Source organism: Balaenoptera musculus, chromosome 6, assembly GCF_009873245.2.
Source record: "Balaenoptera musculus isolate JJ_BM4_2016_0621 chromosome 6, mBalMus1.pri.v3, whole genome shotgun sequence".
Taxonomy (NCBI): domain Eukaryota; kingdom Metazoa; phylum Chordata; class Mammalia; order Artiodactyla; family Balaenopteridae; genus Balaenoptera; species Balaenoptera musculus.
In genome coordinates, this window is record NC_045790.1 from 74,300,019 (window position 1) to 74,327,450 (window position 27,432).

At 39.2% G+C, this 27,432-nt stretch overlaps 1 long non-coding RNA gene across 1 annotated transcript; it reads right to left on the reverse strand.

The window, feature by feature from the left end:
- Window positions 1-576: 576 nt before the first annotated feature.
- Window positions 577-27,241, reverse strand: LOC118896562. The gene is made up of 3 exons (XR_005020209.1): window positions 27,166-27,241; window positions 24,470-24,645; window positions 577-680 (listed from the first exon to the last, which is right to left on the reverse strand). It is a non-coding gene; the product is annotated as an uncharacterized LOC118896562 (long non-coding RNA).
- Window positions 27,242-27,432: the final 191 nt, after the last annotated feature.

A 27,432-nucleotide genomic window follows, 5' to 3' on the forward strand; every position in this document is an offset into this window, starting at 1 on the left:
GCGTATATCTCTGTATGTCATTTACCTCCCTCTGCTTTGTGCTTTGTTTATATACTTATCTCCTCTCCATTATAAGAGTTGAAGGTCATGAAGGCAGAGACTGTCCCTGAAGACCCTGCAGGACACAGCATACTGCCTTTCACAGAGATATGCGCTGTCATATACAGTTGTGTTTATGTTTCTTCACAACATTATTATCTGTCAAAGTGCAAGAGGAGTTAATCTACTCAAACAGAATCCTGTGCAAATAGTTACTTTAATAAATTTTTTAGAATGAAACTCTTTTGTGCTCTTTTTATTAAAAAAAGAAGACAGATTATGGGAAACACCCCCTCACCATCATCCTTCTCTATTAAAATTTGTGCTGTTTACATTTAAGCATCTATAAACTTAATGCATCATTACAATGAAAATAAATAGTATATAATGTCTATAAAGGAGGGTGCAAATATATATATATATATAGGAGAGCTATAATTTTAAAACAAGGGACTTCCCTGGTGGTCCAGCGGTTAAGGCTCTGTGCTCCCAATGCGGGGGGCCTGGGTTCGATCCCTGCTCAGGAGGGAAAGCATTCTCTACAAGAAATGCCACACTTTAGCCATGCTGTCATCCTCAATTCTCTTCTAGCAGGTAATGTCAACAGCAGAGAGGGTATCTTTGTAGCTTCCTCTCAGGTTCTAGACCCAAGAAAAAATGAAGGGAATAGTGAGGTAAAGAACATATTTAACTACATGGCATTATATACTAATTTGCCCCTGCATCCTTCCTTTTGTCTCTAGGTATTTCATCAAAGATATAAATATGATAAGGGCTGACTTCATGTCATACCAGGACAAATGGGAGGAAGTTACATAGGACTCACAAAAGCATATGATGAAAATACAATTTTCTTCATTATATAGGGAGGTATTAACAAGCACATAAACAAACACATTTCATTATTTGTTTTGAACATTAACTTTCACTAGTACCAATGTAAGTTTCCTTTACTGTTATGTCTGATACAATAAACTTCTGAGATGCCATTCTGGCTTGTGTCCTTCTGAGAAAAGAGCTCAGGAGCAGTGCTGCAGCACATTCCCCAATAAAAATAGCCTTGAAAATGTTTGTGATTAGGCCTCCTTGAATAGATAATTTCCATTTCTATCCTTGACATTTATTCCTAAGATATCAATGGGGGGGGTGGTATATAAACCACTTCTAAGCTTATCCTATTATTGATTTTGGAACTTAGAATATGAGATGTTTCTAAAAGCCACATCTCCACCTGTGATCTGGAGACACAGAGAATAAGCATATTGTACCTGAATTACAATTCCCAGTGCTGTGAAAAGGAGAGGCCACATCAACAGGATAGAGCACGGAAAGGAAAATAGTCTCCTAGGAGTGATTCTGAGACTCATTAATGTACCTTATCATTGATTCTGCAGTAGATCCTGAAGGAGTCATCCTAGCCTCCCATTGGGAAGCAAATAATTATTTGCTGGGAAAGGTAATTCAAAGGGGTTCTTATAGAAAGCAAATAAGCATATGTAAGTCAGACTATCAGATAAAAAAAAAATCCTTGGAACCAAAGAAACAATGTGTAGAGTAAAAGAACGTAGGCTATAACAACATAAAATTTCCCTGTTTCCCCCTGCTAGTTTTCTCCTCCCAGTTCCTAAAACACCTCTAAACTAAAAAACGGAAGTGACAACATCATGAATCAAACTGATATAAAATTAAGCCCTGTTCATGTTTGCAAGTACATAAAATAAAACATATAGGATAACAAAGAATATCAATAATATTGAAATACAGTTGTCAAAGCACTAAAATAACGTTTATGGTAATATACTGCTGCTTTATTAATAAAAAACAATATCTAACAGCTGGTCTAATAACTACCATAATTTTACAGTAAATTATATTACAAGATATCTGCAACAACTGTAATGTGATGTGCACATGAGAATCTCCACCCTGAGTCCCCTGACACATTTCTTCCACCGTCAGTAAGACGGCTAACATGTCTGTTTCTGATGCGTGACCCCTTGAGAGGAAGTACTGAGAAGGCCCCAGACCATTTCAGTTCCTCCCTCCAGGGTCTCTGAATCTAAGGATGGAGGCAAGTTGTTGTGAATCTGGAGTTCTGTTGGTACAACCAACCATAATATGTTCCTTGAGACCGCTCATAAGATAAGTCTCAAGACTCTTTCAACCCATTTCTTAATGTTCAGTACCAGCCTAAAGGTTGCCACCGAATTTTAAAACTCGTGCAACTTGGACTAGTGAATGCTAGAGGGTTGGGTGGCTGGACTTCCATGGTGACTTCACTTATGAGAAATATCACCACATGCAAAGCAAACTGGAGTCTTCAATGCCAACCTTGGGAAAGTTTGGGATTGGGGGAGCAGTGAGGATTCCCCTGTGAGGATACCCCCGTCCATGACATATTTGCTTGTTGGAGATAGGATGTCGAGTCACTGGGCATGCCTGTATCACTTCCAGAGACTTGGGTCTGCCTTGGTGCTCAAATCTTAACTCTATTATTAGGTCTTCCTCTTGGAGTGTTGCCATTAACGACTCCTTTTCTTCCTCAGCTCTGATTAGCTCTCACTAATCACAGAATTCAGGCAACTCCCGGGGTTTATGGTGAAATTTAATCATTTCTGGCTATAATTTTCTCCCATTCTGACCTAATCTTATTTCTTCAAGCAGGGCTCCCCTATTCTTCATCAGGAATGGCCAATTGTAGACATACCTCCAGCATGAACGAGTCATTAGAAGATTTTTCCTTTTGTGTTGATGTACAGGTATGATTCCAATTGATTCCCAACACGTTCTACAACCCATTCTGCAAGGCCCAATTAACCAAGAATATAGAAAGAGCACAGAGAACAAGTCAATGGCAAGTGCATGGAGCAGTGGCTCTCAAACTCAGCTGCATGTTACTATCACCTGTGGAGCCTTTGAAAAATGCTGAGTCCTTCAAAAACTGTATAGAGGTTCCTCAAAAAACTAAAAATAGAACTACCATATGATCCAGCAATTCCACTCCTGGGTATGTATATAAAGAAGATGAAAACACTAATTCGAAAAGAGACATGTACCCCAAAGTTCACAGCAGCATTATTTACAATTGTCAAGATATGGAAGCAACCTAAGTATCTGTCAACAGGCGGATGGATAAAGAAGATGAATGTATATATATAATGGAATATTGTTTAGTCATTAAAAAAAGGATGAACTTCTAATATTTGCAATAACACAGATGGACCTACAGGGTATTATGCTTAGTAAAATAAGTCAGACAGAGAAAGACAAATACTGTATGTTATCACTTATATGTGGAATCTAAAAGTTAAAATAAATGAATGAATATAACAAAACAGAAACAGACTCACAGACATAGAGAACAAACTAGTGGTTACCAGTGGAAAGAGGGAGAGGGGAGGGACAAGGTAGGCGTAGGGGATTAAGAGATACAAACTACTATGTATAAAATAAATAAGCAACAAGGACATATTGTACAGCACAGGGAAATACAGCCATTTTTTGGTAATAACTTTAAATAGAGAATAATGTGTAATAATATTGAATCACTATGCTATATACCTGAAACTAATATAATATTGTAAATTCACTATACTTCAATTAAAAAAAAAGAAAGTAAGAAAAATGTTGAGTCCAGAACACACCCTTACCAAGTAAATCTGAATATGTGGAGTAGGACCCAGGCATCATGCCTTTATTATCCCAGCTATGAAATAAATAAATAAATAAATAAAATGATTATCTCTCTCCCTTTTTGGGTGGTACGACTACCCATTCCTCTTTTTCATTTTTAAGTTTCTTTGCAGTTTTAGCTTTCTGTGATACCTATGTATGGCTTTTATGATATGTAAATGATTAATCCACTTTTGATTTAATAAATAAACATTTAAATAGGAATAGAGAGTTGCAAGGCTTCATATCTTATAGAAAGACAAAAAAAAAAAATCCCCTTGCTGTGAAAAGTGTGGGGAAATATGATGAGCAGAGGGAGTGGGAGAATCTGAAATAACTTGCTTTCCTCACTTTTGTGGAAGACTTGAGCTTTTCAGTCAAACACATGACAACACTACAGTTCTTAACCTGGGGTTTATGGAGTTTATGAACTTTGGTCAATCCTACAACCTCCTGAAATTGTGTGAAAGTACTGAGTTTCTATCATTGTTTTTCTGGTAAAAGACTTAATGAGTTAAGCAGATTCTCAAGGAGACTTACAACCTTACTGCTTCATACCCTTGGTGTTTGAAGATGTGATCTTAGAATCACCTGCATGGGAAACACCATGGGTTTTTGTTAAAATGCAGGTTCCAAGTTCTACTCCAGGCCCACTGATTTAGAAATTTTCAGACAAACAACAGATACTTTTTTATTATAAGTAAGTCTCAATTATTCCATGGGTTATACTTATACTTAAAAAAAAATCAACTGCTGTTACCTACAACCACATTGATGAATCTGAAAAGTATTATGTTAAATGAAAGAAGCCAGTCACAAAAGGCTATATATTGATATTATATAATTCTACTTATATGACACTGTAGAAGAGGTAAGCGTTTAATGACAAATCTGACCAGTGCTTGTCAGGGGTAGAGGGTGAGTGAGGGACTGACTGAAAAGGGGCATGGAGTAATTCTGGGCTGATGAAAACATTCTATATCTTGAGTGTGGTAGTAGTTACATGATGTTTACATGTGTAAACATTTATAGATCTGTTTATTACCTACAAGGGTGAATTTTATTGTGTGTAAATTATATCTCAATAAACCTAACTTAAAAAAAATAATTGTTCATCTGAAATTCAAATTTAACTGTTCGTCCCATATTTGTATTTACTGAATCTGGCAACCCTGTCTGATAATGAAGTGAAATAAACTCCCTTTTTAAAAAGAACCTTCAGTAATTCATAGGCACACCACATACAGATGTTCTGTGACCTCAATGCTAGAGCTCTTTTGTGAACTGAATACTATACCACCAATCACTGGACAAACAAGATTATATCACTGGTTTACTAGGGCCTGGGATAACTCTTGTCCCTGCCTAGAGTGGATTTTTATATTTACTGGAAGCAACCAGGCGCTTTATACCACAGACTGCCCACTTTTGCAATGTACAGTGGCTAGCAGGAAGAAATTTTTGTTTTGATCATTCCAGCCTGGCAGTTTCAGACAGTGCTGATGCCTCTTTGTGGGCTGAAACCAGGAAGTCTGGTTGAAAAGTTGCTAATGAAGAGACAGTAAGGCAGTATTTTCCTTTCTGTTTCAGAAAGGGACCTGTAGGCTCTAATAACCATCCTTTTGGTGAGGGAACATTGCCACCTAGCAACAGAATCAAGGCTCCAGACAAAGAATTGACTCCAGCTACACATTTTCAAGTGCACTGAGTTGCAAGTTTGGGTTTTGGTTGCTTTCCACTTAGCATTTAGGGTCTGTATGCTTTCCACGGAATGCAGGGAGAAAAAGGCATTTACCAGTAGAGCCTAGCTTTGTGAAAAGTAAGTGGAAAGGATCTTTAAAAAAAAAAGATAGTAATATAAATAAGAATGGATTCCCTTTAGTAAGCACTGGTATGTATGAGAATAAAACAAGCAAAACTAAACACACTTTGTTGAAAGAAACTTCTTTCTGCCGAAAGCTATATGGATGAAATTCACATTTTATTTTACAACTCATAAAATGTCCAAGTTTCTGATGTATGCAAAAGGCTGCATAAAAATTACCGGCAATTAATACATAGACTCTCATGTATAAAAAGAGCATGACTTGGAAGCATTAAGCTTGGCTCCCACTTGAGATTCCGGGATCAACTAAGGGCTTCCCCCAAATCTAGCTAATCCTGGAGTCTTCAAACTCACCCCCACAATATTCACAATGTCTCATGCCATGTGTGTTTCTAGTATAGGGAACAAATCTTGCCATCAGAGAAGAGAAACTAGTTAGAATTTCCCAAGTATTTGATATGGACTTTCCTTTTTCTTGCAACTAAAATAGTCAGTCTTGGCTTAGTGCCACCAATTTTAATAAACATGTCCTTGTGAGCTGTAGCAACAAAGATTATGTTGCTGTAATAAATATTTACTGTCCCTTATTTGATGCTGAAGAATCGTGATTCCAACTGTAGTATAGTCTTACAGTTGGTTACTAAGTATGGATATGCTTTACAAATTTGTATAACCTCCATCAACGAGATTATTTTACACAGAAAAGAATTTTTTAACTGTCAGTCAAAACAGTCACCTATTTCTTTTTTTTTAAGATTTATTTTATTACTTATTTATTTTTTATTTTTGGCTGCATCGGGTCTTAGTTGTGGCACACGGGGGATCTTCGTTGAAGCATGCAGGCTCTTCATTGTGGTGCGTGGGGTTCTCTCTAGTGGCATGTGGGTTTTCTCTTTATAGCTGTGGCCCATAGGCTCCAGAGTGCATGGGCTCTGTAGTTTGCAGCACGCAGGCTCTAGTTGAGGCGTGCGAGCTCAGTAGTTGTGGCACGCGGGCTTAGTTGCTCCACGGCATGTGGGATCTTAGTTCCCTGACCAGGGATTGAACCCGCGTCCCCTGCATTGTAAGGCGGATTCTTTACCACTGGACCACCAGGGAAGTCCCCGGTCACCTATTTCTTATGGAACACTTAAAATGGGCCAGATATTGAACTGCAAACTTACATAAAGGAGATGAGTATCATTATGCCGGTTTTGACTAAAGCTTGGAGAGTTGAAGTAATTTGGCTCAGATCCCACAGCTAGTGTCAGAGCTATACTTCAATGCCACTGGTTAGAACTGCAGAGGGTGGGAGTTCCTCACTAGCAAAGGCAGTAATGAAACACTTTAAATTCTTGGCTACATCTCTATTTAAGCCAGGCTGAAGCAGGTAATGCCTACATATCTAGTCAACCTGCTTCCACTGTGTCCTAAGAGAAGGATGGTTGAACCCCAAAGAAACCCACAGCCAGATCCCAAGGCTGCATTTTCATTACAGAGGGTTGTCCTACCACAGAGACTTGGTGGTGTGTAAGTCCAGGGAGTCCCATTCCCCTTGTGTTGAATGTCAGTGACACCTGCTAAGGAAGAACTCTTTGTGCTCTCTGTACAACTCTGAGCAAATGGATGATGGCCCCTGGGTTGAACCACCTGTGAGCCCTGGAAGTGGAAACAAAGCACTTGAAAATGTTCCCTAGTACCAGTGCCCTCATCTTCCTGCCATTATTCAGCCACTCAGCTTTACTGCTTTTATGTGTTGCCATATGGATAGGAGTTGGGGAAGAGGAGGAAAACGTGCTAAAACAGAGCAAAACTGGGGCATCTCTCCTAGACAAATCCCCTCTCTCCATTTGGGACTGTCTCATACTAGCCCTCTTAGTACAGAAATCCTGTCTGACTGTTCCATCACCTGGGTGTGTATAGAGATACCCAAAGATACAGGATCCAGAAATGACTTTCCATGTAAAAAAAGGTCAGTCTCTGAGCTCTTTCCAGCCACAAACTCTCCTTTGGTGAGAAGTCCTTGATCCCTAAGTATGTGAAAGAGATCACTGGTATGGGAGGCTCATCCCCCAAGTGTCTAGTCCTGCCTTTTCTATCTAGTGGGTCACTGAGAATCTCTGCACTTTGGAGAGTTGGAAAACTCACACACAGTGATAGACATACAGGACTGTTCAACAGATAATCAAAATCAGAAAATCATCTTATCAGGCTCAAGGCTTTGCTTGCTCTCTAAGCCTGCCCTACTCAATAGGAACCAAAGGTTGCTTTTCTAGGACCACAATACAGAAGCTAGGGCAGGGGAGTGGCCTGGGGGAGCTGGGGGAGTCACACTGCCCCTAACTTCTCCATCCCCTGGGAGTAAAGGACAGCGTTGGAGTGAAAGGTGATGCCAGTGGCTTCTCTTATCACACATTCACAGGCAGCCCCCATGCCTCCCTAGCCTTGTCCTTTGTGGCCTCACCCTCTCTGAAGTCTTTGAGAGGTGCTGCTCCACTCAGCCCTTCCAGGCTATGTCCAGATAACACAGATGGCGATGAGGGCGAGGAAGCACTGGGTGCCTCTGGACTCTCTGACTTCAGGCTGAGTGGGGATCCAAGGTGAGGCCAGGACCCCCGAACCCTCAGCACAAAGGGCAGGGCCCACATCAGCTAAGAGGGTACTGCAGGACACCTATTTCGGCTCCTCCAGGCTCATGAAGACCACAAGGTGGCAACCTAACTGTGATGAGCGAACAGTTTGCATCAAGAACAGTATCTAACAAGTTGTCATCCTACATGGCTGGAAAAAGGCACCAGTATCACTTTCCCAAGACAGGGAAATGCCTTGCCTGACAACATGCATGCATGCCAATATTGCCTTGTGTTCACATACAAAGTCATTCACACCCCTGCCAGGATGGCACCCAAGGGCTGCACAATGACCCGGTCAGCTCCGAATCAGGCACAATGCCTTGTGGCCTGAATCAGGCTTTGGGGCTGGGGGTTGAGGGCAGGAGAAGGCAGGATGAGACCCAGGAATAAGCAGGAAGGGAACATTCCCATTCCGTCCACCTGCTTCTTCCTTCTTCCATCTTTTCATCCTTTCTGACTCAAACACCCACCAAGCTTTCCCTCACTCTCTGCTTCATTTTCCCCCAGGTTCTGTGTGGCTGTACCATGGACACTCCCATCACTAATAGATAGGTGCTCCCTTTGTCCTACGTGACGTCACCAACGCAGGTACCATGGAGGGCCTCCAGTCTGAGAAAACGCCCAGCCAGCAGAAAACCTCAAGGTTGAGTTCAGACGGGTCCCCAGACAGGTTAACTCTCCAGGCACAACAGATCCTCCTCTGGGCTTTGCCCTGGCCCTCCCAGCATAGCTGGAGCACATCCCTGCCACAGCACATACCTTCATCTAAGACCCACCAGATCTGTGTCCCCTGGACACTAGCTAGCTTGCTGGAAGACAAAAACAGTGGTAGTTTTCAACAAAATGTTCTTGTCCCTGAGCTGCTTCAGTGCAGCTATTGCATGGTTATACAGGGTGGGCAGTCAAGTGAGCTGGGCCAGACCAGAAAGCAAAACGCATGTCCATGGCTTTGAATCCAGCTCTCATCTGGAGCTGGAGAGTGACTGAGTGCCACTTGGCGATATGTAAAGATCTCTTGCCCAACCCTGGAATGTCCTCCTTCCCCTCCCAGCTCTGCCAAGACTTTCTTCTGCCCTCTTCACTCTCTGGCATCCTCCCGCTGGAGGAAGCGAGAGAAAGGACACTAACCCCTCACCTCACCTGGGCTACAGTGCCCAGCAGGAGACAGCTGAGGTTCCTGCACACATCTCACCCACTTGTGTCACTCACTCAGCTGCTCAGGCCTCATTGGGATTGAGACGGAGGGGAAGCAGGTCACCGATGAGCACCTCTTTGTGGGGGCAGTGCATGAACAAGGCTCAGAGCTGCCTCCCCGATATCTCTGTATCAACTGGCTTCCCCTCATCTCCCTGGGGCTGGGGCTGGGGAGGGGTTGTGATGTTTACAGCATCATTAAGATCTTACACTGTTGCAATCAAGCACCATATCATTTCCTCACTTTGATTTCCTCAATTCTCCTCCTAAGTTTAACAAATCAGCCATGCTTAGGACACTCACACCTTTCCCCTCCACATGAAGAAGACTTAAAAGAGTTGAAAGCGCTTTTCTTTGCCAGTTTTCTCCCACAAAATCAGCTTCTTTACAGTTTCCATCCTCCAAAGAACTTATGCTTCAAGACTTGCCTTCTCTATTCTCCCTTCACCGTAAGATGACTCTTAGCGAAGTCCCTTACACATGCTAGCATCTCTGGTGTTGGCATTTACAGACTGACTGTGGCCCTAACAAACCCAAAAGGTCCCAGGACTTCATTCCTCAAATGTCCTGCAGAGATTAAACGTAGATAAGCTCAAAAAATAAAATATCCATATGAGAAGAAAGGGCTATGCAAATGGTCCATCAGCTGTATTCCTTAAATATGTCAATATCCTGAAAGACAAAGAAAGGCTGGGGATTTTAAATCTTGAGAGACCACAGAGACATGATATTTATATACCTGTGTGACATTTGCTGGATCCAGGACTTGAGAAAAGACAATGCTATAAAGAACATTACTGAGTAAATTGACAGACGTGAAATACAGGCAGTAGATTGAGTAAAATCTATTAATGTTAGATTTCCTGAAGTTGATACATTTAATGTGGGTATGTAAAGAAGTCTCTTGGAAATATGTTCTGAAGGACTCAGGGAAAGGGACAATGATATATGCAACTTACTGTAGAATATTCAGGAAGGAGATTAATATAGAGAGAGACAGACTAAATGAGATAACATGTTAAAAATACATGAATTCTTGTAACTTTTTTGTTAGTTTGCAATTATTTCCAAAAAAATATTGTTTTTAAATATTTCCCACAAAGCACCAGGAGATGGGCCTTGGAGACACCAAATAAGAAATAAGGGAGAGTGAGGGAAGCATGGGGCTGAAAACAAGGGATTGGTTATAGATCTGGGTAATTAGATCCCCATCCTTGGTTTCCACGCATCACTGAAGAGCCAAAGAGCTTCCTTCTTCTATGGCATCCCCACCCTGCTCCCTGCCTGGAGGGTTGGTAATTAATCTCTGGAGAAGTGGAACTCAATAGGCTTTGAGCTCAGGGATCCAAGCAAAGCAGAGGGTGGGGTGAGGTACAGGGATTGCCTGAAAGTGCCTACTGTTCTAAGAAACATGAATGACCAAGGAACCTACCATACCCTTTCTCACTCTTTTACTTCTCTGTATTAGCCAATTGGTTACACTGAAAATGATGACACAGAAGGGAAGGGAAAGACCGGGCAACCGTTCCTTTCGCTTTCACTCTTTCCTTACACAACACTAAGCTGAAGGTAGAAATCATGGTAGAAATCACATGTGTTGAGAAATGAAGGTGAAACAGTTGAGTTAGTTTTGTGTGGCATTTCCACAGTATGTGTAAGAAAAAAAATACATATGCATGTACAATCTACCAAGTATAAATTGTGTAATTTTGGTAATTTTGCATACAAGCAAAAAGCTCTTATAGTTGCAGTTAAAACTCACATTGTACAATATAAAGATAGATGGTAAAATTCATGCTATTAATGCAAATTTAAAATTTTTCTTTACTTAGAACAGTCTATAGCAAATAAAAAACAACCTGACAAGCTGAGGGAGAGACACTTTGGAAAAGAGGAGGTTTTCTATTTTAACCTGCTAACACCACTTTTTTCCTGCTTTTCAAACAAGGGACCCCACATGTTCATTTTTTCCTAGGCCCCATAAGTTACGGGGTTGTGCCTGGACATTTCTTCTGATCAATTTACAGCCATGGAGGGTGAAAAGTTTGAGGTGAGAAGTTATCCACCTCATCCTCCAATAGGCATCGATTGTTTTTATTGTTTTGAATTACACAAGTGACTTAGATTGGGTCCCCAGAAGCAGACGCTGAGAGGGGGAACTGTTCTAGGACAATCCAGGGGGACCTGAACTGGAAGGAGGCCAGGAAGAAAGTACAATTTCAAGTAAAGACCCTTAAGGTCAACAAAGTCATTTAGGCTGAATTTCAGGGGAGCCACACAGAATCAAAAAATATACCTTTGAGTTGCCCAATCAAGAGCTAAGCTGCAGGAATCTTTATACTCCTCTTGTCAGTTATTTGTTAAAAGCTGGGGGCACAGGGAGAGGGACACAAATAACCAGCATTTCTGCTCTCCAGGTCACCAGCAAAGCTGCTTCTGGTAGCCTGAAGGCACCCTAGCAACAAAGAGACACAGGTGCTGGCTCTTGGGGGGTGCCAAGCCCCTTAGGTGCCAGAAAGCACAAAACATAAACACACTCTAATAAGACTACTTGAAACATCAGAAATGGTAGTGAACAAAAATGCACTCCAATGCTGCTCCTTCAGAGAGGGTAATTCTGATAACAATGTGATGTTTATCCTTCCAGGTTATTTTCTGTGCTCTTACATTCAGTCCACAAATATGTATGAATGTCCACTATGAGTCCACTAGACGCTGATGCTGCAGATAAATCAGATAGGCCTTGTCTCTGTTTTCAGTATCTTACATTCCAGTCAGCATAGTGCTTGTCTAACTATCCTGTATCTTGCCTATTTCACTTTACAATATACCGTGGATACCTTGTTACGTCAACATATGCAAATTCGCTGCATGTTTTATTGGCCACATACCATTCCATAAAAGGAATGTAGCATAATTCATTTAACCAATTTCCTATTGATTAAGCACTGATTCCTAAAAGAAAATAGCTGAGGAGAAAATAAAGCAAATACCTTCTTTACATGGGTGACACATCTTTGCAAGGGTGTATTCTCTGAGGCCAACTGAGAGAGGGTTACTTTTTAGGATGAAGATATGTACGGATAAGTAGAGCAATCTGCCTGAAGTTAAACCTAAGAGAAGGTTTCAGGAATATTCTGGGTGAGGATGCACAAAGGTATGAGAGTCAGACCACATTGAGCATGAAGGCCACATTAACGTGAGGAAGTTGAACAGATGTTCCAATTAGAAACCATTACAAGTCTTTGGGAGGAACTTCAAGTCATTTTACAACAGGTATATACTGTATGATTTCCAGTTATTAGTTTGCCATTCAATCCTCTGATGCATACTTATAGTACAGATGAGGAAAATGAAGACCAATGTTGCACAACCAATGGGTGGTAAAACCTGGATCTGAATCCTAGTCTGACTCCTCAACCCATATTTTTCCCAAACATAATGCTGCCTACACTTATGCTAAACTGTCAGCTTTTAAGCGGCAAAGTATAAACTGGGTTTGCATTTTACTGCCTGGCTGAGGAGAGGCGGGGAGATGATGACCAGAGGCAATGAAAGTTGCTTATCAGCAGGATGGGCCTCTAGGGGAGAATATTAACTCTTTATTTTAAAGTAAAATTTTTAATAGAAATGTAACATACACAGAAAACGTGCACAAATCAGAAGCACCAATGAATTTTTATAAAGTACATCTGTGGGACCAGATCTTCACACTCAAAACTTTAAACGTTATCAGCAACCCAGAGCCCTGTCAGTATTCACCACAATCCTGCTTACTATCACCATGGATTTATTTCACCTGTTTCAGCTCTTCAAAACAAAAATGGAATCACATCATGTAGTAGGCAGCTTCTGAATGAGTCCCTATGACCTCTACGCCCTGGTATTAATGTCCTTGCTATGCTCCCCTCTGCAACTAGAGACTTGCTTCTAAATAGAATGTGGCAAAAGTGATGGGATGGCACTTCCAAGATTAGCTGACGAAAGCCCTACCTTGTTCTCTCACTTGCTCCCTCTGATGGGAGACAGCTGCTCTGTTACAAGCTGACCTAGGGAGAGACGTGTGTGGCAAGGAACTAAAGGAGGTCACCACCCCACAGCCAGTGAGGAGCTGAAGCCCTCAGTCCAGAGCTTATTAGGAGTGAATCCTGTCCAGAACCACATAAGTACACTTGGAAGCAGATCCTCCTTCAGCTGAGTTTTCAAATGAGACCACAGCCCCAGCTGACACTTCAATTACAGCCTTGAGGCTGAGGCACCCAGCTTAGCCACACCTGGATTCCTGACCTACAGAAACTGAGACCATAAATGTGTGTTGCTTTAAGCTGCTAAATTTTGTGGTAATTTGTCATGAAGCAATGTATGATATGTACTCCTTTGTATCTGGCTTTTTTCAGTCGACATTAAATTTATGAGATTCAGCCATATTTTTGTATATAGCAAGAGTTCATTCACTTTCATCGTATTCTATTGTATTGAAATTACCACAATTTATTTATTCTCCTCTTGGAAGACATTTGGGTTATTTCTAGTTTGGGGCTATATGAATAGTGCTTCTTTGAACAGTCTTCTGCGTGTCTTTTAGGACACATATGTACACACATCTGCTAAGGATACACTAGGAGTGCAATTGCCAGGTCACAGGCTATGCATCTGTTTAGCTTTCCACAGTACTGCCAGCAGTTTGTAAAGTGCTGATATTAATTTACTGCTCCACCGGAAGTGCATGGAGTTCCAGTTGCTGCACATCCTCATCAGCTCTCTTTTTCATCTTAGCCATATCGATGGGCATATAGTGGTGTTACATTATGGTTTTAATTTGCATTTCCCTGATTAATTAATGTTTGTTTTAATTTAATTACTTAACTTTCATTTCCCTCATTAGGATGAGCACCTTCTCAGGTCTTTTGGTTATTTTGGATATTCTTCTTTTTGACATGCCTGTTCAAGCATTGTCCATTTTTCTGTCAAGTTGTCTTTTTCTTATTGGGTTCTGATACAAACTGGAATCAAGGTCTTGTCAGAAATAGATATTGAAAAGAACTGTCATTCTTTGGTTTGTCTTTTTACTCTTCAGTGATTATTTTGTTGATTATTTAGATTGACAATCCATCTGGGATTGATTTTTGTATATGAGTTGACATAAGGGTCAAAATTAATTGTTTCTCTATGAAGACTGACACATCACCATTTATTGAAAAAAAAATCCTTTATCCATTGTACTTTCACCTTTGTCATAAACGAAGTGACCATATATATTAGTCACAGTCCAAACCTTTCTGTTCCATTGCTCTATTTCTACTGTGTCAACACCACATTGTTTTAGTTATCATAGCTTTAATGAGTCTTGTTTTCTGACAGTGTAAGTCCTACAGCTTTGTTCTTGTTTTTCATCTTACTATTTCTTGGTCCTAAGAATCTCCACGTAAATTTTAGACTTAGCTTGTCAGTTTACACACACAAACACACACACACACACACACAAGGGATTCTACTTCTTATTGCACTGAATTTGTAAAAAGTGCGGAGATTATTGATTTTCCTACTGCATTAAATCTGTAAAAAGTGTGGAGATTATTGATTTACAATGCTGAGCCTTGCAATCAATGACTATGATATATCTGTTCATTTATTTAAATATGATTTAATTTCTCTCAATAAAGTTTCTCAGTTTTCTGTGTAGAATTTTTGTAAACTTTTCATTATATTTATTCCTAGGTGTTTGATTTTTTAAAAACACTTTTATTATAAAATAAAAAGATTCAGGAAACCACATAAGACAAATTTATAGCTTAATATTATAAGGCAAATACCATTTTAATTGACACCCAGATGAAGAAATAGAACTTTGCCTAAAGCCCCTCCATCTGTCCTGATCCAATTATAATTCCTTTCTTCCCCAAAGTAATTATTTTCCTGACTTTTATAATTGGCTCTTCCTTAAATTTCTTTATAAATGTATCACCCAAGTTTACCTCCCTAGACAGCATCGTTTAGTTTTGCCCAGTTTTAAATAATGACTTTTTCTCTTTTAATCTACAGGTTGCTTTTCCATCCTTTTATTGCGCCTCAATTTACCTGCTGACATGTAGAGTTTCCCACATGTTGAGTTGACATGTAGAGTTTCCCACAATATGGGTTTTGCTGAGTACATGTCCATGGTGCAGCTCAACATGTTCCTCTGCCCTATTTCCTGCAAAATGGGAAACTGATCAATCCTTTTGGGAAGACTATAGTCTGTGGTGTATTATTTCATCAGGAAGCAGGCAACATCTAGCTATTCTCCTTTTATGATGTTAGCAGCCACTGATACTTAGTGTCTAGATCTGTTAACTCATCACAGATTGCAAAATTATGATATTCTAAGTTGATCATTTCTTTTTCATTTACTGGCTGGAATACGTCTATGAAGAGATCCATCCCCTCATCTACAATTTGGTTACATAGTGGTACAGTTCATAGTGGAAAGGTAGGATAAAGGCTTGTTTCTTCCCCCACCTCACTACATCACTGCCTTTTTAAAAATCAGTTTTCATTATAATGAGTTTTCTCCCAATTATACTCACAAGTTGGCTTTTTTTTATATCCATAGAAACCCATGGATTTAAACACAGTTGTTGAGTTTCAATTCATTGTAATTATTATCCTTATTGGTGCTCAAATTGCTCCATTGTCCACTGAGAACCTCTTTACCTTTGGCTAAGTCCTTTTGAAATAACCCTAGTAGTCTTTGATAATTTTCATGTTATTTGGTATCACAAGATTTTCCAAGTTCATCTCACACAAATGATCCAGACTTGAAATCAGCTTTCTAGACCACAATCTGGACCCTATGGATGATTTTTGCTATTTTGTTGGTCATTATTTCTAGGCGTAGTCAATGAACAGAGATAGAATGTGTATGTATGTACTTTTGTGTGTGTACATGTGCACATATACACATACATACTCATATATAATTATATAGTACAGATATACAGTTAATATGTATCTATAGACATAGGCCTAACTATCTACATGTATAATTTAAATATATGTATAAATATATATCATTAAAATACCTTATTAGTACAGATAATTCTAATTCAAATTCAGCACTGCAGAGTTTTTAGTTAACCTCTTCTATATTACTTCTGTATTCCTTTTCTTCCCACCCTGAGAACCCTAGTTCTCAAGTTCACAAGGGGTGTTATAATTAGACTATTTCATAATTGTTCATTTGTTCTACTCCATATTACAAAACAGACTCAGGACAGAAATTCTAATATTATGTTTGGTAAACAATACGTTTATTGAAAACAGTTTTAACTTCATTTGGCATTTGTTCAATCTTTCTCTTTCATTTAAAGGACCGACATCTCCATTGCCAGAGCATATTGCCATTATATACTATACTCTCTCCGTTTTAACCTTCATTTAGTTCTAATTCTATAACAACTATATTCTTACTTCTCACCATCGGTTCTTACACTGATTGCCTCTAGTCATTTTGGTTGTATGATGCTTATTCTTTGATAGATTCTTTCAGGGTTTATGTAATTAAGATAAGTTGAGTTCTTTAAAAATAGATTTACCATATGATCCAGCAATTCCACTACTGGGCGTATACCCAGAGAAAACCATAATTCAAAAAGACACATGCACCCCAATGTTCATTGCAGCACTATTTACAATAGCCAGGACATGGAAGCAACCTAATTGCCCATCGACAGACGAATGGATAAAGAAGTTGTGGTACATATATACAATGGAATATTACTCAGCCATAAAAAGGAACAAAATTGAGTCATTTGTTGAGACGTGGATGGATCTAGAGACTGTCATACAGAGTGGAGTAAGTCAGAAAGAGAAAAACAAATATCGTATATTAACGCATGTATGTGGAACCTAGAAAAATGGTACAGATGAGCCAGTTTGCAGGGCAGAAGTTGAGACACAGATGTAGAGAACAGACATATGGACACCAAGGGGGGAAAACTGCGGTGGGGTGGGGATGGTGGTGTGCTGAATTGGGCGATTGGGATTGACATGTATACACTGATTTGTATAAAATTGATGCCTAATAAGAACCTGCAGTATAAAAAAACAAACAAACAAAACAACTAATACTAAACTTTCATTGGGTTATCTGTATGGAAGTATGTTAATATAAATGTTTCAGACATTATGTGAAATTTCTAAAAATCTTATATGTTCTGGTATAACGTTATAAGTCATAATTCTAGTTATTAATTAAAAATGTATATCTCAGAAAAAACTAAATTTCCTTGTCAATTGCACTATTATGAACTTTCATCAAATCTTTAACCGTGGTCATTTTTAAGTCTTTTGTCAGTTACAGACAGTTCTGGGTGTACTGTGATGCTTTTGCAAATATGCTCCTATAAAAGGGTTTCATCTTCAAGGAATTCATAGAAAAGACTCTGACAGGCACAGGTTTCTGGTAACTGTACTGCTGAACTGAATGAATAAGCATTTTCAGAACACTAATGAAAAACTGATGAACTCATAAAAGTGCTAACAAAAGATCAAGATGAAAAAAACTAATTAATTACACGGGACTGAGTGAACTGATGAGGATGATTATAATTTTTGTGACTTTCTGTTTGAATTAAAAAAAAACATCCCACAAGGACTCAGAGGCAAAGAATATAGAAATCAATTTTCACTGCAAAGTAAAGGAGCTGTTACAGTGGAGGATTACTGGACTGAATGTCAATATTATGACATAGTGTGAAAAAAAAAAAAAGATAAGTTGAGTTCTTGTATGTTGATAACAGGTGGCCTGTCTCCAATTATAAGTGAAAGTTTTGTTAGGATTAAAATTCCAAGCTCACTTCTTTTTTTAAGTCTAAAAATTTCTCTAGAATACACTTTGGTGTTGGTTGTTCAGGCTTAATAGTCTCAGGCATGTGATATACTCTTTCAATATGCAGTTTCTATTATTACTGTTATTATTAGTTTAGAAAAGTTTCTTGAATCATTTTGTTGGTATTTGTTCTGTTTCCTTGCTTTGATTTTCTTCTTTAGGGGCTCCCATCATTTGTATATTTTATTTTATTTTATTTTTTGCTTATGTACAATATTTGTCACATCCTCTTGAATCTTTAACAATTTCTTTTTTTTTTTTAATTTTAGAATATTCCACCTACTTTTCATAAGGTATTATCTGTTATGTTTATTCAATCTTGTGCTTCTCCTGGTTAAGACTTCTTTTTTTCTTTTATTTTTTGGGCCCTGCCTCATGGCTTGCAGGATCTTAGTTCCCTGACCGGGGATTGAACCCCAGGCCCCCAGCAGTGAAAGTGCCAAGTCCTAACCACTGGACCACCAGGGAATTCCCAAGACTTCTTTTTTAAATGACTTTTTTTCCCATTCTAATTCATTCCTGGGATCAGTTTCATGTTTGAACATTAAACCAACCTTACATTACTAGAATAAAGCCAATTTGATTGTGATATATTATTGTTTTACATTCCATGGATACAGTTTGTTCTTTTGTTTACACATTTTGCATGCATGTTCAAAAGAGAAACTGGCCTGTGATTCTATTCTTGTAATATTCTTTTTTAGTTTTGATCTGAAGCTTATGTTGGGCTTATAAAAATTCTGAGCAATATATTCTTTTGTTTCCTGGAAGATTTTTATGTAGGATTACCGCTATTTCTTCCCTAAATATTTGGAAGAATTTACTTGGAAAGCCATTTATCCCTGGAAATCATTTTCTGTAAAGGTACTTAACTATACAAACAACTTTTTGAGTAGATACAGATTTTTTAGATATTTTTTCTTTCTTGGGTTAGTCTTGTTAGGTTGCATTTTTAAAGAATTTATAATTTTGGATGAATTTTCAAATTTATAAATATAAAATTATCATAATTTTAACAGCTTTATTGGGATGTAATTTACATACCATAATTTCAACCCTTTAATGTATACAATTCAGTGGTTCTTAGTGTAACCACTAAAAGACTTGTGTAAAAATCACAACAATCCAATTTTAGATTTTTGTCCCCCCACAAAAAAACCAATTACACATTAACAATGTTTTTTCATTCTCCTCAACCCTCTCAGCCCTAGGCAACCACTAATCTACTTTCTGTCTCTACAGATTTGCTATTCTGGGCATTTCATATAAATGGGACCATACAATATGTGGTCTTTTGTGAGTGGCTGCTTTTACTTTACATAATGCTTTCATGGTTCATCCATGTTGTAACATGGATCAATATTTCATTTCTTTTTATAGCTGAATGCTATTCTATTGTACGGATATTCCACATTTTGTTTATTCATTTAACAGATTGAGATTTGAATTATTTCCACCTTTCGTTTTTATAAATATGCTTCTATGAACATTCATGTACAAGCTTTTGTGCAGATAATAAGCTTTTATTTCTCTTAAGTATATATTTAGTAGTGGAACTGCTGGGTCATAGGGTAACTCTATAGCCTAGCAGGTCATCTATGCTGGAAAAGGTTTCACATGTAGTTGAGAAGGATGTGTATTTTACTGTTCAGTTGAGTGTTCTATAGACATTTATTAGGTCTTGTTAATTCATAGTGTTGTCCAAGTCTTCTATATCCTTGTTGATCTTCTGCCTAATTGTTCTATCCATTATTGACCGTGGAGTACTGAAGCCTCTGCCTAATGTTGTGGAATTATCTGTTTCTTCCTTCAATTCTTCATGTATTTTGGTATTTTCTTCTTCATGTATTTTGGTTTTATCTTATTCAGGGCACATATGTTAATAATTTTTGTATCTTCCCTTTTTTTTAATCATAAAATGTCCCTTTTCATATCTAGTAACTTTTTTTTTGTTTTAAAGTCTATTTTTTCTGGTATTAGTATAGCTACTTCAGCATTCTTATGGTTGCTATTTGCATGATGTATATTTTTTCATCCTTTTACTTTGTACACATTAGACCTTTGAATCCAAGGAGTGTCTCCTATAGAAAACATTTTTTTAAATCCAGTTTGACAATATCTGCCTTCTTTTGATTGTATTGTTTAATTCATTTACATTTAGTTTTTATTATTATATGGTAGGATTTATTTATGTCTATCAATCATTTTACCTTTTGTTTTCTACATGTCACATGTTTTTGTTTTTTTGTTATTGTTGTTGTTCCTCCATTTTCCTTTTATATTAAGTGGATATTTTCTACTGTAACATTTAATTCCTTTAATGATTTTTAACCACATTTTTTGAGTAATGGCTGCTCTAGGGCTTATGTAATACATCCTCTCAGAATCTCTTCAGATTTATACTAACTTCATTCCAGTGAGAAACAGAAACTGTACTTTTATAGAGCTGTATTACTTCCCCTCTTTTTTGTTTTTATTACATTTATATATGTTACATACTTAACAACATATTATTATAATTATTACTTCACACAAGCTTATCTTTTAAAGGAGCTTAGAGAAGAAAGTAGAGCAAATAAATATTTATAGAGTTTGTTGGGTTAATCTATTTATTTACCATTTCTGGTTCTCTTCCTTTCTTCCTGCGGATTCAGGTTATGATCTAGTGTCATTTTTATTCTAATACAGCTTTGTTCTCACTGCCTTCTTTGTGCCATATCATCAAATATATGACATTTCTTTATGTTATATACAGAACAATCCAAATATAATCTTATTGTTTATGCACTTACTTTTTAAATTAGTTAAGAGAAGAAAGGAGAAGAAATTTGAAATTACATTATCTTTTATAATTCCCTACACAACTGCTCTAGGCAGCATTCTTTGTTTTGTTTTTATGGCTTGAGTTACTGCCTGCTATCATTTGAAGAACTTCCACTAGTATTTCTTGTGAAGCCCGTTTGCTAACAATGAATTCACCCAGTTTCTGTTTCTGTGTCTGTGTTATGGTACAGTATTGATGATAAGTTGTGGAGTGGTAGGAAAAACTAAAATGTGATGTACTGTATGATGTATGTTTTACTGAAGTGGCTTTGTCAAATTATAATGATTTATGATAGAAATCACATAAAGCTAGCATCACAATTCTCCAGGAATGTTCTGTAGAATGCTGATGTTAATGATGAATATGTGAATCCCAAATCTTTCATTTGTATTGACCTTATCATCATTAATTCTTCCCCCAACAATGCCATAACTATAGTTGAGTTCTAAAGTGTACCTTCCTCTTTTCCCATAGAAATTGCCCCACAATTTCAAAAAGTTCTCAAAGGTGAAAAAGTTCACATGACGTTTATCATGTTTGCAAATGCCAGTGAAAATGCTAAGGTAACACTGTCCAAAATGCTGTGAGAGCACCCAACTTTAAACAAATACACATATTCTAAATACAACTTAGATCTGTGACATGTTTTGGCCAATGAAGTGTGAGCAGACATGATGGCCTTAAATGAGCAACAGAGGTCTTAAATGGGCTTGTACGGTTGGGCTCACCTCTTATGTTTCAGTGAACTTTGTAAGAAGACAGGGCCTGGGAGCTGTGGCCTCCTCACAGTTGGGCTCCAGAGTAAGATGTGTGGGACAGACCTCAAACTGACCCAAAACATGGAGCAAAAGCAGCCATCTAGAGGTCTAAAAGAGAGTCACTGCAGCTAGCCCATAGGCCCAAGAAAAATAAATTCTTGTTTATGTAACTGAGTTTTGGGGCCATTTGTTCCAAAGCATTATCACAGCAAGAGCTGACTAATACAACATCCTCCAAATCATTGTTATGTAGATGGCTGCCACCATGCCTACATGTAAGGCAATTGTGTACTCAAATTTTGAGAATTCTTGAACTCTTGGTGCCTCTCCAACACAATTTACATGGTTAAAGTTTCCCCAAATCAGTTCACTAATGTACCACAAAGATCTCCCTAAACTTTTATTAAATGTAATGCAAAGTTCTTTCTATTCATTTTCTGCTTCTACATAGTTAAAATGCTTTTTATGAATCTAAAAGGATGGAAAATTGTAACGAAACATCTTTGTAGATAGCTGTTATTCACAAAGGAAAATTACAAACAAAATACGCATTTCACTGAGTATAGAACACTGATGCCCCTGGTGCTTCTAAATGCCAAGTGGACAAAGGCACTTAATAAATATTGAATCCTGCTCTCTCCACTTGAGAGGGAGAGCAAGCTATTCTAAAGTGGTGGAGGGATGCTCTTAGCAGCTATTTGCAACACTCTGTGAGCTTGGACACTGTGTAGCTACGAAGAAACCTTTGTCTAAGGAAACTAACTAAAGAAACTTGAAAGTGGAAAAAGAGAGAAAGAATGAGAGATACCCTTCTCATGGTGACTCATTCACTTATTTGTTCATTTACCAAATATTTACTATGTGTATAATACTGTGCTGAGAACTGCACAGAACACAGAGATGTACCCCTGTTCTCAGGGAGGTTAGATATCAGAGAGGGAGATAAGATGTAGATGCCTTATGGCAGTTCCACATATGTCTTGTTAAACTGTTTACAAGTTCAGGGGAGAGAAGGGATCCATATCTTGCTTGGATTCTCAGTGAAGTTTTCCCAGAGAAGGAGGTGTAAAATAGATTGACTAGAAAAAAAAAATTAATGTAATAGGTAGATATGAAAGGGAGCAAAGATGCAGAGACAATTAGATCCAGTTATTTTTTTAAAAGTCTAGAAAGTGAAATTAAAGCCAAATTATGGAGGGTCTTGAATGTCAATCGTAAGAGTTTGGCTGTATTGTGTTGGCAATGGGTGTCATGGACGGTTTGGAACAGGGCAATGGCATAATCCAAGAACCTTAGGAGGTGTAATAGAGGTTGTAGGGAGGAAGATAGGAAGACATGCTATTCTCCGAAGCAATCATCGTAATCCAGGTATAAAATAATAAATGGTAGAACTGGAGTAATGGCTACACTGATGGAAGGGAGGAGTATGAGAGACCCTATAAAGAAAAACTGTCAGGGCTTGGTCATTGATTGGATACATTCATTTATCCATTTAACAAAGGTTATCAGTAACTGTGCTAGTTGCTGGGGATGCAAGAGTAAGCAAAACAGACATGATTTATTCCTCTCGGACCATACGGTAAACACCTATCTAAAACTGGATGTGAAATGTGATGAAGGCTATAAGCGAGAGGTACCTGATGTTATGTGAGGTATGGTAGGGGGATCTGATGAGTTGAGTAGCTAAGGGGATACTCTCTTGACAAAGTGACACATGAGAAGAGATGAGAAGGATGAGGAGGAATTAATCAGTTGCAAACTAAACAGAAGGACGTTTCATGCAGAGGGGTAGCATGGGCAATGTGCCATTATAAGTATGCAGGCCTGAAAGGAGGCCACTGTGGGCTGGATGATTGAGAATGAAAGGAAGGAGGTGCAAGACGAGGCTGCAGAGATCATGCTCCATCATGCCCAGGGGATGCCCTGCCCTGCAGACTACTGCACCCAGAGTGCCAGTGCACAACAAGATGAGAAGCTTGCTCTAGAATGCAAGTCAACACAAGTCTTGCCTGTTAAACTAAACAGTATATCTAGTGGACATATGATTTACATTCTGAAGCAAGCACCTTATCTTACAGAACGGCAACAGTTCTCAACTGGCAGCCAGCCTGTGACTCCACATTTTAGACCACTGTGAGGAGGTCTGTCTTTATCCTAAGAGCAAGGGAAAGTCACAGAAGGACTTGAAGAGGAGGTGGTGGTGGCTGCGTCATGGAACATGGATTGGAAGGCAGCCAGAGTTAGCAGAAAGAAGGCGAGGAAGAGTGTGTCTGAACCCTCACTTTCCTGGTGAAATAAGAGGTATCCTCTTCAGGTGAGAGAGCAAGGACACACAACACAGTCTAGTGGGACACGAAAAGAGTGGAGAAAGAGCCATTGTTAACAGCCATAAGTAAGGGAGTAGAAAAAAGAAATGGGCACCACATGTCAGTTAAAATAAGACAGCCTATGTTGTTGACATAGCTCTGTGACTGGATCTAACAAACGCATTGCTCTGAAAGCAGGTCCAGAGAAGATGAGTGTTAGAGATGAGCAGAAAGCATCTGCACTGAGGTTCCATGGGAAGGTAAAATGGCTTGGCAGTCTGGGTATAATGTTGTTGTGATGGACCAGCAGTCAACTACAGGGAATCAGAGGTAAAATGATACACTGTATTCTAGTCAAACTTACACTCACCAGAGCCCTGAAGGAGGAGAGTCCGTGTCTTTTACTGCCCAGTAGCCATGTCCCTCCCAGGGCAGGTACCTGCAGGGAAGCCAAGGCAGCTTGTCTTGGGTCAGGCATGGATGTGGCTTGTCAGAGGATCCCAGAGGTGCTGTGGGGAGGCAGCAATATTTTTTTGGATCCATCTCCTAAAGTTAAGGAAATAAAAGCAAAAATAAACAAATGGGACCTAATTAAACTTAAAAGCTTTTGCAAGGAAAGGAAACGATCAACAAAATGAAAAGACTACCTACTGAATGGGAGAAAATATTTGCAATGGATATGACCAATAAGGGATTAATATCCAACATATATAAACAGCTCATAAAACTCAACATCAAAAAAACTAACAACCCGATTAGAAAATGGGCAGAAGAACTGAATCGACATTTTTCCAAAGAGGAAATGCAGATGGCCAACATGCACATGAAAAGATGCTCAACATTGCTAATCATCAGGTAAATGTAAATCAAAACTACACTGGGGTATCACCTCACTCCTGTCAGAATGGCTATCATCAAAAAGAGCACAAACAACAAATGTTGGCAAGGATGTAGAGAAAAGGGAACCCTCGTACACTGTTGGTAGGAATGTAAATTGGTGCAGCCACTGTGGAAAACAGTATGGAGGGTTCTCAAAAAAATAAAAATAGAACTACCATATGACCCTGCAACTCCACTCTTGGGTATATATCCAAAAAAAGCAAAAACACTAATTTGAAAAGATACATGTACCCCAGTGTTCGTAGCAGCATCATTTACAATTGCCAAGATACAGAAGCAACCTAAGTGTCCATCAAGAGATGAATGGATAAAGAAGATGTGGTACATGTAACCAACGGCATATTACTCAGCCATAAAAAAGAACGAAATTTTGCCATTTGCAGCAACATAGATGGACTTGGAGGGCATTATGCTAAGTGAAATAAGTCAAACAAAAACAAATACTGTATGATATCACCTATATATGGAATCTAAAAAATACAACAAACTAGTGAATATAACAAAAAAGAGGGAGACTCACAGGTATAGAGAACAAACTAATGGTTGCCAGTGCGGAGGGGGAGGAGGGGGCAATACAGGGGTGGGGAAGTGAGAGATATAAACTACTGGGTGTAAGATAGGCTCAAGGATGTATTGTACAACACAGGGAATACAGCCAATATTTTGTAATAACTGTAATGTAACCTTTAAAGATTGTATAAAATTTTTTTAAAAAAGAAATCATACTGAAAATTGGAAACAACTTAAATGTCCATCAACAGGAAAATACACTTATAAATTGTGGTATTTCCCTACATGGGAATCTTACATAGCGAGGAAAGTACATGAACCAGACAGATCTTTATGTGTCAGCATGGATGAACCGAGCAAAGATAACACTAAATAAAGCAAGTAACAAGAGAAAACATAGTAGAATACTATATGCTGTTTAAGAATACCTAAAAATGTAGCATAAATCTAAAGACATCCATGGCAGTGATGGAGGCCAAGTTCAGAAGAGTGGTTACGCAGGGTCAGCTGGGGAGTGGCTGTGTTTGGGAAAGTGGTCACACCAGGCTCTTCAACAGGAATGGTAATGGTTTACTTCACAAGCTGGCTGGTGGACGGAGGAGTGTCTGCGATGTTATAAGGTGAGCACGCTGCACGTAAAAGCCATTGCTGACCACATCTAGGGGATCTGATGCGCGAGAGCTGGTAGTGGGTGGAGGTATCCAGAAGGTGGTGGTAGAAGAGGAACGTTGTGCACGTAACGCCTAAGGCCTGACCAGAGGACGACCACTGTTCTAGAAACTGGATACAAATCCAACTTCTACGGCCAATGTTAAAAGACAAACTGAGGCATATTTAAAATTTTAAGACTTTACTTGAGCAAAAATAGATTCAATTCAGGCACCACCAAAGCGGAAGTGGTGAGGAGCACCCCAGCCACAGGAGCTGCAGAGATTTTTATTTTAAAAGGGCAGAAGCAAAGCAAGGAAATTACTGACTTGCTATAGCTTTATAGCCTAGTTGGTGGTTTGTGACTGGTTGTCCTCAGCGGTGTTCGTCACCCTGAGGCGTTGACAGGCTTAGATTTTGGTTGGTTTACGTAGGCAGCCGCATCACTAGAACCACCGCAGGCTAACGGCCTCCTTGCAGGGTTAATTTATTAACACCAATTGAGTTCTTCCTCTTACTTAGTTACTTCACTTCCTACGCCTCAGTTTCTCTTTTGTAAAGTGGATATTCAGTAGTAAATTCTCTGTGGAGTTGTTAGGAAAACTGAATGATTTCATACTGAAACAGTGCTTAAAATAATGCCTAGGAGAAAGTACTAGTTACCAGAGTTAGCCATCATTATCAGTACAAAACAAAGTGATTATTAGTAACCACGATCATGTCCTGAATGCATGGAACACGTCACCATTTGCCAACCACCTTGTCAAGTCAGCAGAAACTACAGAAATTAAGAACACCCATGAAAGAGGTAACGGACCACAGGCAGACGTTCACTCAGCCTTTCAAGTGTCCCTCACGGAGTGCACGCTCTCTCCTGGGAGGGGCGAGCACAGACACTTATCGGGAGTTTAACTACTTTTAAAATGCATTGATACACTCATATCTCACTTTTATTTGGATCAGTCAGCAAACGCTTTTTGGAAACCCCCAATTCTCCAAACCACCTACTTTTCGCACCGCCCTACTCTCGAAGCTCCCGCCTCTGCTCCTCAGGCCGGGTCTCCATGGGAGGCGGGGCTGCGTGCTGACGCACGGCGAGCGCACTGACGTCACGAGCCCCGCCCCCACGGGGCCGCCAACCGGCTTGAACCGCAGCCCCGCGGCGCGGAGGGCGATGAGGCTGGCGCCAACGGCCGGCTTTGCGGCGCGGGAGGCGGCGCGGGAGCGCGGCTTTGAGACACTGGCCTAGCTGGGGCCCGTGGCCCTCCCTCTTCT